The 15,218-nt window shown below is 37.9% G+C and overlaps 1 protein-coding gene across 1 annotated transcript in view; it reads right to left on the bottom strand.

Annotated features, from left to right (window-relative positions):
- The window catches only part of HDX (highly divergent homeobox), a 194,226-nt gene that overhangs the window by 38,350 nt on the left and 140,658 nt on the right, over positions 1-15,218 (bottom strand). The window lies entirely within an intron of this gene.

Raw genomic sequence — 15,218 nt, 5'->3', positions numbered from 1 at the left:
TGTACAATATATGTGTACAATTCTATGTTCCTTTATCACACCATTCTTCTCCTCCCTCCCACCATCCTCAACTCCTGGCATCCACCAATCTGTTTTCCACCTCTATAATGGTGTCATTTTGAGAAAGTTATATAAATGGAGTCATACATGTGACTTCAAAAATTTCAAAAAATTGGCTTTTCTCATTCAGCTTAATTTCCTGGAAATTTATTAAAGTCACATATATCAATAGTCCATTCATTTTTATTGCTAAGTATTCTTCCATGATACTTATGTACCATTTTGTTTCTGTTTCTTTGCAATGTTTTTTTAACCCTTCACTTGGAGGACACTTGGGTTTTTTCTAATTTTTGGCTATTATATACAGCTAAAAATCTTCTATGAACAATCATGTACAGGTTTTTTTTTTTCTTTTTTTTTTTTTTTAACATCTTTATTGGGGTATAATTGCTTTACAATGGTGTGTTAGTTTCTGCTTTATAACAAAGTGAATCAGTCATACATAAACATATGTTCCCATATGTCTTCCCTGTTGCGTCTCCCTCCCTCCCACCCTCCCCATCCCACCCCTCCAGGCTGTCACAAAGCACCGAGCCAATATCCCTGTGCCATGCGGCTGCTTCCCACTAGCTATCTACCTTACTGCGTTTGTTACTATGTATATGCCCATGACTCTCTCTCGCCCTGTCACAGCTCACCCTTCCCCCTCCCCATAACCTCAAGTCCGTTCTCTAAGAGGTCTGCGTCTTTATTCCTGCTTTACCCCTAGGTTCTTCATGACATTTTTTTCTTAAATTCCATATATATGTGTTAGCATACGGTATTTGTCTTTTTCTTTCTGACTTACTTCACTCTGTATGACAGACTCTAGGTCTATCCACCTCATTACAAATAGCTCAATTTCGTTTCTTTTTATGGCTGAGTAATATTCCATTGTATATATGTGCCACATCTTCTTTATCCATTCATCCGATGACGGGCACTTAGGTTGTTTCCATCTCCGGGCTATTGTAAATAGAGCTGCAATGAACATTTTGGTACATGACTCTTTTTGAATTTTGGTTTTCTCAGGGTATATGCCCAGTAGTGGGATTGCTGGGTCATATGGTAGTTCTATTTGTAGTTTTTTAAGGAACCTCCATACTGTTCTCCATAGTGGCTGAACCAATTCACATTCCCACCAGCAGTGCAAGAGGGTTCCCTTTTCTCCACACCCTCTCCAGCATTTATTGTTTCTAGATTTTTTGATGATGGCCATTCTGACTGGTGTGAGATGATATCTCATTGTAGTTTTGATTTGCATTTCTCTAATGATTAATGATGTTGAGCATTCTTTCATGTGTTTGTTGGCAGTCTGTATATCTTCTTTGGAGAAATGTCTATTTAGGTCTTCTGCCCATTTTTGGATTGGGTTGTTTGTTTTCTTGTTATTGAGCTGCATGAGCTGCTTGTAAATTTTGGAGATTAATCCTTTGTCGGTTGCTTCATTTGCAAATATTTTCTCCCATTCTGAGGGTTGTCTTTTGGTCTTGTTTATGGTTTCCTTTGCTGTGCAAAAGCTTTGAAGTTTCATTAGGTCCCATTTGTTTATTTTTGTTTTTATTTCCATTACTCTAGGAGGTGGGTCAGAAAGGATCTTGCTTTGATTTATGTCATAGAGTGTTCTGCCTATGTTTTCCTCTAAGAGTTTGATAGTTTCTGGCCTTACATTTAGGTCTTTAATCCATTTTGAGCTTATTTTTGTGTATGGTGTTAGGGAGTGATCTAATCTCATACTTTTACATGTACCTGTCCAGTTTTCCCAGCACCACTTATTGAAGAGGCTGTCCTTTCTCCATTGTACATTACTGCCACCTTTATCAAAGATAAGGTGTCCATATGTGCATGGGTTTATCTCTGGGCTTTCTATCCTGTTCCATTGATCTATCTTTCTGTTTTTGTGCCAGTACCATACCGTCTTGATGACTGTAGCTTTGTAGTATAGTCTGAAGTCAGGGAGCCTGATTCCTCCAGTTCCTTCTTTCGTTCTCAAGATTGCTTTGGCTATTCGGGGTCTTTTGTGTTTCCATACAAATTGTGAAATTTTTTGTTCTAGTTCTGTGAAAAATGCCAGTGGTAGTTTGATAGGGATTGCATTGAATCTATAGATTGCTTTGGGTAGTAGAGTCATTTTCACAATGTTGATTCTTCCAATCCAAGAACATGGTATATCTCTCCATCGATTTATATCATCTTTAATTTCTTTCATCAGTGTCTTATAATTTTCTGCATACAGGTCTTTTGTCTCCTTAGGTAGGTTTATTCCTAGATATTTTATTCTTTTTGTTGCAATGGTAAATGGGAGTGTTTTCTTGATTTCACTTTCAGATTTTTCATCATTAGTATATAGGAATGCCAGAGATTTCTGTGCATTAATTTTGTATCCTGCCACTTTACCAAATTCATTGATTAGCTCTAGTAGTTTTCTGGTAGCATCTTTAGAGTTCTCTATGTATAGGATCATGTCATCTGCAAACAGTGACAGCTTTACTTCTTCTTTTCCAATTTGGATTCCTTTTATTTCCTTTTCTTCTCTGATTGCTGTGGCTAAAACTTCCAAAACAATGTTGAATAATAGTGGTGAGAGTGGGCAACCTTGTCTTGTTCCTGATCTTAGTGGAAATGCTTTCAGTTTTTCACCATTGAGGATGATGTTTGCTGTGGGCTTGTCATATATGGCCTTTATTATGTTGAGGAAAGTTCCCTCTATGCCTACTTTCTGCAGGGTTTTTATCATAAATGGGTGTTGAATTTTGTCAAAAGCTTTCTCTGCATCTATTGAGATGATCATATGGTTTTTCTCCTTCAATTTGTTAATATGGTTTATCACATTGATAGATTTGCGTATATTGAAGAATCCTTGCATTCCTGGAATAAACCCCACTTGATCATGGTGTATGATCCTTTTAATGTGCTGTTGGATTCTGTTTGCTAGTATTTTGTTGAGGATTTTTGCATCTATGTTCATCAGTGATATTAGCCTGTAGTTTTCTTTCTTTGTGACATCCTTGTCTGGTTTTGGTATCAAGGTGATGGTGGCCTCGTAGAAGGAGTTAGGGAGTGGTCCTCCCTCTGCTATATTTTGGAAGAGTTTGAGAAGGATAGGTGTTAGCTCTTCTCTAAATGTTTGATAGAATTCGCCTGTGAAGCCATCTGGTCCTGGGCTTTTCTTTGTTGGAAGATTTTTAATCACAGTTTCAATTTCAGTGCTTGTGATTGGTCTGTTCATATTTTCTATTTCTTCCTGATTCAGTCTTGGCAGGTTGTGCATTTCTAAGAATTTGTCCATTTCTTCCAGATTGTCCATTTTATTGGCATAGAGTTGTTTGTAGTAATCTCTCATGATCTCTTTTATCTCTGCAGTGTCAGTTGTTACCTCTCCTTTTTCATTTCTAATTCTATTGATTTGAGTCTTCTCCCTTTTTTTCTTGATGAGTCTGGCTAGTGGTTTATCTATTTTGTTTATCTTCTCAAAGAACCAGCTTTTAGTTTTATTGATCTTTGCTATTGTTTCCTTCATTTCTTTTTCATTTATTTCTGATCTGATTTTTATGATTTCTTTCCTTCTGCTAGCTTTGGGGTTTTTTTGTTCTTCTTTCTCTAATTGCTTGAGGTGCAAGGTTAGGTTGTTTATTCGAGATGTTTCCTGCTTCTTAAGGTGGGCTTGTATTGCTATAAACTTGCCCCTTAGAACTGCTTTTGCTGCATCCCACAGGTTTTGGGTCGTTGTGTCTCCATTGTCATTTGTTTCTAGGTATTTTTTGATTTCCTCTTTGATTTCTTCAGTGATCTCTTCATTATTAAGTAGTGTATTGTTTAGCCTCCATGTGTTTGTATTTTTTACAGATCTTTTCCTGTAATTGATATCTAGCCTCATGGCATTGTGGTCAGAAAAGATACTTGATACAATTTCAATTTTCTTAAATTTACCAAGGCTTGATTTGTGACCTAAGATATGATCTATCCTGGAGAATGTTCCATGAGCACTTGAGAAAAATGTGTATTCTGTTGTTTTTGGATGGAGTGTCCTAGAAATATCAATTAAGTCCATCTTGTTTAATGTATCATTTAAAGCTTGTGTTTCCTTATTTATTTTCATTTTGGATGATCTGTCCATGGGTGAAAGTGGGGTGTTAAAGTCCCCTACTATGAATGTGTTACTGTCGATTTCCCCTTTTATGGCTGTTAGTATTTGCCTTATGTATTGAGGTGCTCCTATGTTGGGTGCATAAATATTTACAATTGTTATATCTTCTTCTTGGATCGATCCCTTGATCATTATGTAGTGTCCTTCTTTGTCTCCTTTAATAGTCCTTATTTTAAAGTCTATTTTGTCTGATATGAGAATTGCTACTCCAGCTTTCTTTTGGCTTCCATTTGCATGGAATATCTTTTTCCATCCCCTTACTTTCAGTCTGTATGTGTCTCTAGGTCTGAAGTGGGTCTCTTGTAGACAGCATATATAAGGGTCTTGTTTTTGTATCCATTCAGCTAATCTGTGTCTTTTGGTGGGAGCATTTAGTCCATTTACATTTAAGGTAATTATCGATATGTATGTTCCTATTCCCATTTTCTAAATTGTTTTGGGTTCATTATTATAGGTCTTTTCCTTCTCTTGTGTTTCTTGCCTAGAGAAGATCCTTTAGCATTTGTTGTAAAGCTGGTTTGGTGGTGCTGAACTCTCTCAGCTTTTGCTTGTCTGTAAAGGTTTTAATTTCTCCATCAAATCTGAATGAGATCCTTGCTGGGTAGAGTAGTCTTGGCTGCATGTTTTTCTCCTTCATCACTTTCAGTATGTCCTGCCACTCCCTTCTGGCTTGTAGGGTTTCTGCTGAGAGATCAGCTGTTAACCTTATGGGGATTCCCTTATGTGTTATTTGTTGTTTTTCCCTTGCTGCTTTTAATATGCTTTCTTTGTATTTAATTTTTGACAGTTTGATTAATATGTGTCTTGGCGTATTTCTCCTTGTATTTATCTTGTATGGGACTCTCTGTGCTTCCTGGACTTGATTAACTATTTCCTTTCCCATATTAGGGAAGTTTTCAACTATAATCTCTTCAAATATTTTCTCAGTCCCTTTCTTTTTCTCTTCTTCTTCTGAAACCCCTATAATTCGAATGTTGGTGCGTTTAATGTTGTCCCAGAGGTCTCTGAGACTGTCCTCAGTTCTTTTCATTCTTTTTTCTTTATTCTGCTCTGCAGTAGTTATTTCCACTATTTTATCTTCCAGGTCACTTATCCGTTCTTCTGCCTCAGTTATTCTGCTATTGATCCCATCTAGAGTACTTTTAATTTCATTTATTGTGTTGTTCATCGTTGCTTGTTTCATCTTTAGTTCTTCTAGGTCCTTGTTAACTGATTCTTGCATTTTGTCCAATCTATTGTCCATTCTATCTCCAAGATTTCGGATCAACCTTACTATCATTATTCTGAATTCTCTTTCAGGTAGACTGCCTATTTCCTCTTCATTTGTTAGGTCTGGTGGGTTTTTATCTTGCTCCTTCATCTGCTGTGTGTTTTTCTGTCTTCTCATTTTGCTTATCTTACTGTGTTTGGGGTCTCGTTTTTGCAGGCTGCAGGTTTGTAGTTCCTCCTGTTTTTGATGTCTGTCTCCAGTGGCTAAGGTTGGTTCAGTGGGTTGTGTCGGCTTCCTGGTGGAGGGGGCTAGTGCCTGTGTTGTGGTGGATGAGGCTGGATCTTGTCTCTCTAGTAGGCAGGTTCACGTCTGGTGGTGTGTTTGGGGGTGTCTGTGGCCTTATTATGATTTTAGGCAGCCTCTCTGCTAATGGGTGGGGTTGTGTTCCTGTTTTGCTAGTTGTTTGGCATAGGGTTTCCAGCACTGTGGCTTGCTGGTCGTTGAGTGAAGCTGGGTGCTGGTGTTAAGATGGAGGTCTCTGGGAGATTTTCGCCGTTTGATATTATGTGGAGCTGGGAGGTCTCTTGTTGATCAGTGTCCTGAAGTTGGCTGTCCTACCTCAGAGGCAGAGCCCTGCCTCCTGGCTGGAGCACCAAAAGCTTTTCATCCACAGGCTCAGGATAAAAGGGAGAAAAAGTAGAGGGAATTAGTAGAAGTATGAGGAAAGAAAGAAGGAAAGGAGGGTAGGAAGGAAGGAAGAAAGAAAGAAAGAAGCAAAGAAGGAAAGAAGGCAAGAAGGAAAGAAAGGAGGGAGGGAGGGAAGGAGGAAGGAAGGAAGGAGGGAAAGAAGGAAAAAAGACAGAAAGAAAGAAGATACAGTAAAAATAAAATAAAGTATAATAAAGTTATTGAATTAAAAACTTCTTATTTAGAAAAAAAAAAAAAGGGACGGAAAGAACCTTAGGACAAATGTTGGAAGCAAAGCTATACAGACAAAATCTTACACAGAAGCATACACATACACCCTCACTAAAAGAGGTAAATGGGGAAAAATCCTAAATCTTGCTGTCAGAGACCACCTCCTCAATTTGGGATGATTCGTTGTCTAAAGGAGGGAAGGAAGGACGGAAAGAAAGAAAGAAAGAACGAAGGTAAAGTGTAATAAGGTTATTAAAATTAATTATTAAGAAAAAAAATTTAAAAAAAAAACATGGACGGATAGAACCCTAGGACAAATGGTGGAAGCAAGACTATACAGACAAGATCTCACACAGAACCATACACATACACATTCACAAAAAGAGGAAAGGGGGAAAAATCATAGATCTTGCTCCTAAAGTCCACTTCCTTAATTTGGGATGATTGGTTGTCTATTCAGGTATTCCACAGATGCAGGGTACATCAAGTTGATTGTGGAGCTTTAATCCGCTGCTTCTGAGGCTGCTGGGAGAGATTTCCCTTTCTCTTCTTTGTTCTCACAGCTCCCAGGGCTAAGCTTTGGATTTGGCCCTGCCACTGCGTGTAGATCGCTGGAGGGCGTCTGTTTTTTGCTCAGACAGGATGGGGTTAAAAGAGCCGCTGATTGGGGGCTCTGGCGCACTCAGGCCGGCGGGGACGAAGGGGCACAGAGTGCGGGGCGGGCCTGCGGTGGCAAAGGCCGGCGTGACTTTGCACCAGCCTGAGGCGCGCTGTGCGCTCTCCCGGGGATGTTGTCCCTGGATCCCGGGAACCCGGCAGTGGCGGGCTGCACAGGCTCCGCGGAGGAGGGGTGTGGAGAGTGACCTGTGCTCGCACACAGGCCCCTCGGTGGCGGCAGCAGCAGCCTTAACGTCTCCCGCCCGCTTCTGGGGTCCGCGCTTTTAGCCGCGGCTTGCGCCCGTCTCTGGATTCCGCGCTTTCAGCCGCGGCTCGCCCCCGTCTCTGGATTCCGCGCTTTCAGCCGCGGCTCACGCCTGCCTCTGGATTCCGCGCTTTCAGCCGCGGCTCGCGCCCGTCTCTGGATTCCGCGCTTTCAGCCGCGGCTCGCGCCCGTCTCTGGGGTCCGCGCTTTCAGCCGCGGCTCGCGCCCGTCTCTGGGGTTCGCGCTTTTAGCCGCGGCTCGCGCCCGTCTCTGGAGTTCCTTTAAGCAGCGTTCTTAAACCCCTCTCCTCACGCCCCAGAAAACAAAGAGGGAAGGAAAAGTCTCCTGCCTCTTCTGCAGGTGCAGGCTTTTCCCCGGACTCCCTCCCGGCTAGCTGTGGTGCACTAACCCCTTCAGGCTATGTTCAAGCCGCCAACCCCAGTCCTCTCCCTGCGCTCCGGCCTCAGCTCGCAGCCCCGCCCGCCCCGGCGGGTGAGCAGACAAGCCTCTCGGGCTGGTGAGTGCCGGTCGGCACCGATCCTCTGTGTGGGAATCTCCCCGCTTTGCCCTCCGCACCCATTGCTGTGCACTCCTCCGCAGCTTCGAAGCTCCCCCCTCCGCCTCCCGCAGTCTCCGCCCGCGAAGGGGCTTCCTAAAGTGTGGAAACTTTTCCTCCTTCACAGCTCCCTCCCACTGGTGCAGGTGCCGTCCCTATTCTTTTGTCTCTGTTTTTTCTTTTGCCCTACCCAGGTACGTGGGGAGTTTCTTGCCTTTTGGGAGGTCTGAGGTCTTCTGCCAGCCTTCAGTAGGTGTTCTGTAGGAGTTGTTCCACGTGTAGTTGTATTTCTGGTGTATCTGTGGGGAGGAAGGTGATCTCCGCGTCTTACTCTTCCGCCATCTTCCGCCTTCCCCCCCCCATGTACAGGTTTTTGTGCTGATGTAAGTTTTCATTTCTCTGAGATAAATGCCCAAGAATGCAACTGCTGGGTCAAATGGTAATTATATGTTTAATTTTAAAAGAAACTGCCAAATTGTTTCCATAAAAGTTGTGCCATTTTATATTTCTACCAGCAATGTATGAGAGATCCAGTTTCTTGGCATTCTTGCCAGGACTTCGTATTATAAGTAATTCTTTTTCTTTTAGCTGTTCTCATTGGTGCATGTAGCAATAGATCATCAAGTTCTTAATTTAATTTCCCTAATGGCTAGTGATGTTGAAAATCTTTTCATGTGCTTTTTGCCATCCATATATCAGTGAAATGTCTCTTCATGTCTCTTGTACATTTTGTAATTTTTGTCTTTTCTTTAATATTAAGTTTTGAAAGTACCTTATATATTCTAGATATGAATTTTTGTCAGATAAGTGGTTTTGCAAAATTTCTCCCATTCTGTAGCAGATATGAGTTCTTTGTCAGATATGTGGTTTGCAAATATTTTCTCCTCATCTGTAGCTTGTATTTTCATCATCCTTGTCTTTTACAGCACAAAAGTTTTTTTTTTAATTTTGATGAAGTCCAAGTTACTGCTTTTTTCTTTTATGGATTATGCTTTTAGTCCTATTCCTAAGAATTCTTCACCAAGCCCTAGGCCACAAAGATTTTCTCCTATGTTATCTAAAATTTTTATAGTTTTATTTTTTACACTTAAATCTCTGATCCATTATGAATTCACTTTGTATAAGGTGTGAGATTTACATCAAGGTTAATTTATGTTTTCCTATAGATATCCAATTGTTCCAGCACCATTTCTTGAAAAGACTTCCTCCATTGAATTGCTTTTGCACCTTTGTCAAAAATCAACTAAGTTGGCCATGGTTGTGCAGGACTATTTCTGGGCTCTCCATTCTGTTCCAATGATCTATACGTCTTATCACCCTGCCAATACCACAGTCTTGGTTACTGTAGTTATATAATAAGTCTCAAAATTGGGTAGATGGATTTCTTCCACTTTATTGTTTTTGTCAAGAACTGTTTTAGCTATACTAGCATATTTCCTTTCCATGTGAATTTTAGAATTATCTTGTCTACATCAACAAACAATCTTGCTGGAATTTTATAGGAATTATGTTAAACCTGAATATCAATTTGGGGGGAATTTACATTTTTACTATGTCGAGTCTTCCAGTACATGAACACAGAATGTCTCTCCATTTATTTAGAATTTCTTTTATTTCTTTCATCAGTGTTTTGTAGTTTTCAGCATACAAATCCTGTACATGTTTTGTTAGAGTTACATGTAAGTATTTGATTTTTTGAGGGATTGCAAATAATTTATTCATATCTTAAATTTCAATTTCATTGCATTTATTTTTACTATATAGACATGCAATTGATTTTTATATGATGATCTTGTATCCAGAGACTTTGGTGAATTCATTTATTAGTTGTAAGAGTGTTTTGTAGATTCTTTATGATTTTCTACACAGCTAATCAAGTGTATCTTTTATTTCCTTTTCTTGATTTATTGTGCTGGTTAGAACTTCTACTACTATATTGAATAAAGGTGTTTAGAGTGGACATCTTGTTTTTGGTCTCAGAGGAAAAGCATTCTATTTTTCACTGTTAAAGTATGATGTTAGCTGTAGGTTATGGGTACTTGTAGATTCTTTTTTGGGGAGACTTTTTTGAATTCAATTTCCTTAATAGTTATAGGGCAACCTAAATGTCCATTGACAGATGAATGGATAAACATGTGGTATATATATACAATGGAATATTACTCAGCCATAAAAAGAATGAAATAATACTATTTCCAGCAACACAGATGGGCCTAGAGATCATTGTATTAAGTGAAGTCAGACAGAGAAAGACAAATATCATATGATATCACTTATATGTGGAATCTAAAATAATGATACAAATGAACTTATTTACAAAACAGAAATAAGACTCACAGACATAGAAAATAAACTTATTACCAAAGGGGATAGCGGGGTGGGGGAAGAGACAAATTAGGAGTTTGGGATTAATATATATACACTATTATATATAAAATAGATAACCAACAAGGATCTACTGTATAGCACAGGGTACTATATTCAATATCTTGTAATAACCTATAATGGAAAAAAATCTGAAGAAGAATATATATATATATACATATATATGTATATACATGTAACTGAATCACTTTGCTGTACACCTGAAACTAACACATCATTGTAAACTAACTATACTTCAATTAAAAAATGGTTAATAACAAATAAATGAATGTATATATTTTTATGTTATTCTTTAGGTCCTGTGGTCCCTAGCAGATGTGAGGTCTTTCCACCCTTCACAGTCTTCTTATATTTGTTTTATATATAATGTCTAGGGATTTTAGTTGTACTTACTGGGAAGGATAGGGAAAATTATGTCTACTCCAACATTTTTTGGAAGCTGCAGTCTAAAACCAATTTTATTCTCAAGTTTCTCATGTAATTTTCAAAAAGCTCATTTTATATGATTAGAGTTTGTAACCTTTATAATTTTGCCATATGACTCTACAAAGTAGAATTGTCACGCCAATCTACAAAGTGGAAGAAGAATTCTTAAAACCTGTATATTCTCTTTTAGTGTAGAAAGTCATTCAATAGCATTTCATAATTTCAGATCTAAATTTGATTATGGTATCATTTCTTTGTATACCAAGTAGAATTGCTTCTATACAACAAGGTCCACTTCAATACAAAGCCACCTTAGATATTCTCTAATGTAAATAAAAAACATGAATAAAGTTAACTTTTACGTGGTAAGATTTTGCAAAAAAAAATGCAGGGCAAAACAGAAGAACTATTCAGTTAGTCCAAGAAGATTAATTCTTCTTTATAATTTTTTTTGGGGGGGCATTTTCTCTTCAAATTCAGGATATGTAGTACCTTTGATGTATTTAGCATTCAATGCTAAATGTGAAACCTGAAACATATGGATTGCTTTGTAGGCTCCCAAGTGAATATTACCTGGTAGAAAAGGAAAATATTTATGGATATTAATTTTTCTAGTTTTGCTAAATTCTCCCATAGGTGAAACACTATTTTAAAGAGTATAGTTCCATTTCAATTTCCCAGTATATGGTCTCATTGAGAATAAGCTACTAGACTTCAGAAAAAGTAAAGAATTTCAACTTCTTACTAAAGTTCCATTAAATTGTCATGTACTTTCTCTATTTCCTGTCTTTGAATACGACGCTTATCAAATACTGATGCTTCTTTTTCACAATAATCTTAGACACAGATGCTTGGGAAAATGATGGTGTGGGCAGAAGAAGAACGATACCAGTTTTCTTAGGATGCTTTTGGCTTCCTTTGGGTCATAAAGGCTTGGGAAGAGAGAAGAAGACAGAAAACAGAAGCCAATGTCCATTTATTTTCAACTTCTTTTTTCACCCTTCTTGGGAGAAATGAATGATTATATACTGTATAATGATAAAGGTATAATAATATGTGAACATTGGGACTATATGGAAATTTATTACATACTAGGGCTGACATAGTTCCTCTCTGGCTATTTCTCAAAACTGGAAGGCACCAGGAAAATAATTCAGTATGCAAACATAATCTTAATGGGTTTATTACATTTTCAAAGAATCATAGACGATGGAAGAGATCTTGGAAGCCAACTAGCCTAACCTTCCATTTAAGGTAAAAGTTTCTTCTTCAGCATTATAGGTGGATGGCTATTCAGTCTTTGCATGAAAATAATAGGAACATGGAACATACTACTTTATAAGGTTCCTCAGTCCAGTTTTTGGATAGTTTTTTTTTCCAAAAATGTTCTCCCTAAAACTGAATCAGTATCTATTGTCTTATTAATTCTAGGCCTTGGTTCCAGTTTTTCACTCTGGATCCACCTTACTCCAAATAGCCTCTTCTACATTCCAGCTATCAATTATGTAAAGAGTATTTATTCCTATTTCTGGCTGTGCCATGTGGCTTGCAGAATCTCAGTTCCCCGACCAGAGACTGAACCCAGGCCACGGCAGTGAAAGCGCCAAATTCTAATCACTAAGCCACCAGGGAATTCAAGTATTTATTTCTTTGTTTCAAAATAAATACCCGTAATTTTGTATAATACAGTTTTTCAACCATTTTATATGACCCATGGTCAAGTTTTTTTTATCACTCTGGGACTCAGATTCCTTAACTGAGGAAACTGGAAATTGAGATAATTGGTTTCCAAATCTTTAGTCTCCTGGATAAACTTTATCCCTCCAGAGTTGCTCATAAATTTATAAAATAAGTATCTTCTATAACCATTTGTAGAATAAGTATCTTCTATAACCATAACTCCAATGTATTGACAGCTCAAATATATTGGCTATTTAAAATGATGACTCTCAGGCCCTATAAGTTTCTAAGTACATTTCTATTAAAATAATTAAAAAATAATATTCCAAACTGCCATTAGTTTAAATGTATATTATTATATATTTTTATTCTGTGTGCTATAAATAGAGGCCACACCTTTCTGTTAAACATTCATTTGTTTGAAGGAAACCCTCTTACAGTGTTGGTAGGAATGTAAATTGATGCAGCCACTATGAAAAACAGTATAGATATTTCTCCAAAAACTAAAAATAGAACTACCATATGACCCAGCAATTCCACTCCTGTACATATCCAAAAAAAAAAAAACCACTAATTCAAAAAATACATGCACTTCAATGTTCTTAGCAGCATTATTTACAATTGTCAAGATAAGGAAGCAACCTAAGTGTCCATCAACAGATGAATGGTTAAAGAAGATGTGGAACACACACACACACACACACACACACACTGCAATACTACTCAGCCATGAAAGAACAAAAAAATTTGCCATTTGTAGCAACATGGATGGACTTGGAGGACATTATGCTAAGTGAAATAAGTCAGACTGAGAAAGACAAATATGTATGATATCACTTATATATGGAATCTAAAAACTACAGCAAATTAGTGAATATAACAAAAAAGAAGCAGACTCACAGATACAAAGAACAAACTAATGATTACCAGTGGGGAGAGGAAGGGCAATATAGAGATGGGGCAGTGGGAGGTACAAACAGTTGGGTGAAAGACAGGCTACAAGGACGTACTGTATAACACAGGGAATATAGCCAGTGTTTTGTAATAACTGTAAATGGAGTATAACATTTAAAATAGTATAAAAATTTCATTCTTTCATTCCACAAATATTACTGAACCTCAAGTACATACCAAGCACTGTTCTAGTGCTGGGGATAGAATAGTGAAAAGGCAGGCCTGATATACACCCTTGTAGAGCTTGAATTTACAATCCAGAAGATGTATACACAATAAACAAATAGACAAGAAAAATACAAATCACAAAATTTGACCAATTACTATGGAGGGAAAGAACCAACTAGAATATTTAGCCACAGTGATATAGTGTAGTGAAGTGAAATCCTTTCCAAATTTGCCTATCATCAGAATTGCTGGGGCAAAGGAAATATATAGATTCCAAGGTCCTTCCCTGAAAATCCTGATTAGTAGGTCTAGGATGGAGTGAGCTGTATATTTTTTTAACATATTTATTGGAGTATAATTGCTTTACAATGGTGTGTTAGTTTCTGCTGTATAACAAAGTGAATCAGCTATACATATACATATATCCCCATTTCGCCTCTCTCTTGTGTCTCCCTCCCACCCTCCATATCCCACCCCTCTTGGTGGACAGAAAGCACTGACCTGATCTCCCTGTGCCATGTGGCTGCTTCCCACTAGCTATCTATTTTACATTTGGTAGTGTACATATGTCCAAGCCACTCTCTCTCTTCATCCCAGCTTACATTTCCCCCTCCCCATGTCCTCAAGTCCATTCTTTACATCTGTGTCTTTATTCCTGTCTAAACCTAGGTTCTTCAGACCTTTTTTTTTTTTAGATTCCATATATATGTGTTAGCATACGGTATTTGTTTTTCTCTTTCTGACTTACTTAACTCTGTATGACAGTCTCTAGGTCCACCAACCTCACTGCAAATAACTCAATTTCCTTTCTTTATATGGCTGAGTAATATTCCATTGTATATATGTGCCACATCTTCTTTATCCATTCCTCTATCAAAGGACACTTAGGTTGCTTCCATGTCCTAGCTATTGTAAATAGTGCAGCAATGAACATTGTGGTACATGACTCTTTGTGAACTATGGTTTCTCAGGGTATATGACCAAAAGTGGGATTGCTGGGTCATATTGTAGTTCTATTTTTATTTTTTTAAGGAACTTCCATATTGTTCTCAATAGTGGCGGTATCAATTTATATTCCCACTAACAATGCAAGAGGGTTTGCTTTTCTCAACACCCTCTTCAGCGTTTATTGTTTGTACATACTTTAACTATGGCCATTCTGACTGTTGTGAGGTCATATCTCATTGTAGCTTTGATTTGCATTTCTCTAATGATTAGTGATGTTGAGCACCCTTTCATGTGTTTGTTGGCAATCTGTATATCTTCCTTGGAGAAATAACTATTTAGGTCTTCTGCCCATTTTTGGCTTGGGTTGTTTGTTTTTTTAATATTGAGCTGCATGAGCTGCTTGTATATTTTGGAGATTAATCCTTTGTCAGTTGCTTTGCTTGCAAATATATTCTCCCATTCTGAGGGTTGTCTTTTTGTCTTCTTTATAGTTTCGTTTGCTGTGCAAAAGCTTTTAAGTTTCATTAGGTCCCATTTGTTTATTTTTGTTTTTATTTCCATTTCTCTAGGAGGTGGATCAAAAAGGATCTTGCTGTGATTTATGTCATACAGTGTTCTGCCTATGTTTTCCTCTAAGAGTTTGATAGTGTCTGTTCTTATTTTTAGGTCTTTAATACATTTTGAGTTTATTTTTGTGTATAGTGTTAGGGAGTGTTCTAATTTCATTTTTTTTACATGTAGCTGTCAAGTTTTCCCAGCACCACTTACTGAAGAGTCTGTCTTTTCCCCATTGAATATTCTTGCCTCCTTTATCAAATATAAGGTGACCACATGTGTGTGGGTTTATATCTAGGCTTTCTATCCT

Source organism: Tursiops truncatus, chromosome X (assembly GCF_011762595.2).
Source record: "Tursiops truncatus isolate mTurTru1 chromosome X, mTurTru1.mat.Y, whole genome shotgun sequence".
In the NCBI taxonomy this organism is placed as follows: domain Eukaryota; kingdom Metazoa; phylum Chordata; class Mammalia; order Artiodactyla; family Delphinidae; genus Tursiops; species Tursiops truncatus.
This window is presented reverse-complemented; position numbering and strand designations above follow the sequence as displayed.